Raw genomic sequence first — 2,154 nt, forward strand, 5'->3', positions numbered from 1 at the left:
GTTTTGTCATTGGTTCTATTACTTGTTTCAGTGTGCTGGTAAGAGATACATGAATACATCACCCATAAGCAGATGGATTCATTATGGCACTATGTAGTTAATCAGAAAAATTAATGTAGGAAAATATTAGTAGCTAAGTAGACATGGTTTTGTCAAATGAGTTTTATGCATGTCTTGCAAGCTTTATTTACACCCGTCATATATCAAGAAAAAGCTTTTTGCAGAGAGAAGGACTTAGAAAGTATAACACTAAGCATGAAAATAACATTCTTTCATAATTTTTACTATACTTTACCTCCAGAAATATGACAGTAAGAATTAACCATACTTTCCTGGTCTTAGGAATTAAAACTGTGCCTTTCCAATAAGGAGTTGGAGCCCAGCCCTGTAGCCATGAATTTGTTGAATGAAGGCACGTCGAGCTGTTTTGTTCTTTTGAACTTGGAAGTTCTAGTAAATGTCTACATGTATATGACGTGCAATAATGGGCATCCAAATATGGCCTTATGTGTTTGTTCTTGAAATGTGACCTAGTTTGCCCCAGTATTTAGCTGTTAATGATACTGGTGGCCTTAATCAAAGGCACATGTTCTCTTCTTAATTTACCAGCATCATAACTTCCTATTAAAGTAAACTATAAGTACATGCTATATGCCAAGAGAGCAAGAGAGGATACAGACCCACTCTTGATTTCATGGCAGTCCAGCTGAGCTTGTCTGATTTAAATTACAGTTTTGAATCCCCAAAAGAATGTCTTCATGGATGAAGAGAATTCAGGGTTTTCAGTTATTAATGGTTTACTGAAATGGAGGGTTAGTTTCCCTCAATAGGGATCTTCAGGTTATCAGTTCTGGTCTGAAAACAAAATGACAGGGGTATCATGCTATGATCTCTAAAGTATTTTGTATAAAGAACATACAAAATATAATTCACTTTGATGTAGTTCATAAATAGTCCTCCTATTTAAAAATCTGAATCTTTTAGAATGTTTGAGCTTGGAAGGGACTTCTGGAGATCATCTGGTCCAACCCCCCTGTTCAAAGCAGGGTCAGCTTGAGCAAGTTTCCCAGGACTGTGTCTAGCTGGTTTTCATGGATCTCTAAGGATTGAGAGTCCATGACCTTTTTTTCACAACCTGTTCCAGTCTTTGATCACCCTTATGGTAAAAAAAAAAAAGTGGTTTTTTTTTTCTTCTTGTTTCTACATGGAATATCCCGTCTTTCCATTTGAGCCCGTTGTCTCTTGTCCTGCCACTTAGAACCTGGCTTCATCTCTGGTCGTTGTTACCTGTCTAAAACTAAAATTGAACCTTTGGATAAACCGTAATTATTATAGGTGGTGGTACCTAAATACGGTGCGCACTTGTATGGCAGCAATTAGTATGGGTTGGTGGAAATTACAGTAGATTGGGAACACTGTGTAGATAAGCTGATCATGGGGAGCATGTAATTTCTGTCTTGGCTCATAGAAAATCCCAAAGAAAAATCACTTAGGAGAAAGTCTACCACAGCCAATATGGACCTCTTTCAGAAAAGAGATGGGATCATTCAGTACAGAAGGCAAGGCTTTCATAACAGTATTTGTACCTTTTTTTTTTCTCCTGATATTTTGTCACGTGATGTGAACATGCATCCTCCCTGCCCTTTAGTGAGGTGTAGCCTGCGTAGATTTTTCACATTGCTTCCGTCCAATTGACTTAAACAGGTGCTCTGAATTGAGTTTTATGGTGAGATAGAGGTGACTCTGGTGGCAGTTGAGAATGTGTAAAATTTGGTTTTATGTTGAACAGCTGAGCAGATGTCTGCAGCATGCTGTCAAAAATTCACATGGAACTATAGTTGGAGAGATGCCTAAACAGAAGTTGCGTGAATACCCTAGCATGTAGATGCTTTACTAGTCACCTTGTGTTACAGAATACGTGCCTTGGTTTGGTCGATGGAGAGAATTGGATAATACTGGATATATAGTTCTCTATGAGCTGAAACAAATACTATGGTAATGCTAGTCTGTGAAGTATAGGTGTTGTATTTATATCAACCCAAACGAGGGCTAAAAGTTGTAGGGGTTGTGTTTCTGTTTTTTAGTAAGTGCATTACTTAAATTATTATGTGGTCACCAATGCTTACGCTTACTCCTCTTAATTCATTGTAATAG

The sequence above is a fragment of the Phaethon lepturus genome, unplaced genomic scaffold, assembly GCF_000687285.1.
Source record: "Phaethon lepturus isolate BGI_N335 unplaced genomic scaffold, ASM68728v1 scaffold5451, whole genome shotgun sequence".
Classification (NCBI taxonomy): domain Eukaryota; kingdom Metazoa; phylum Chordata; class Aves; order Phaethontiformes; family Phaethontidae; genus Phaethon; species Phaethon lepturus.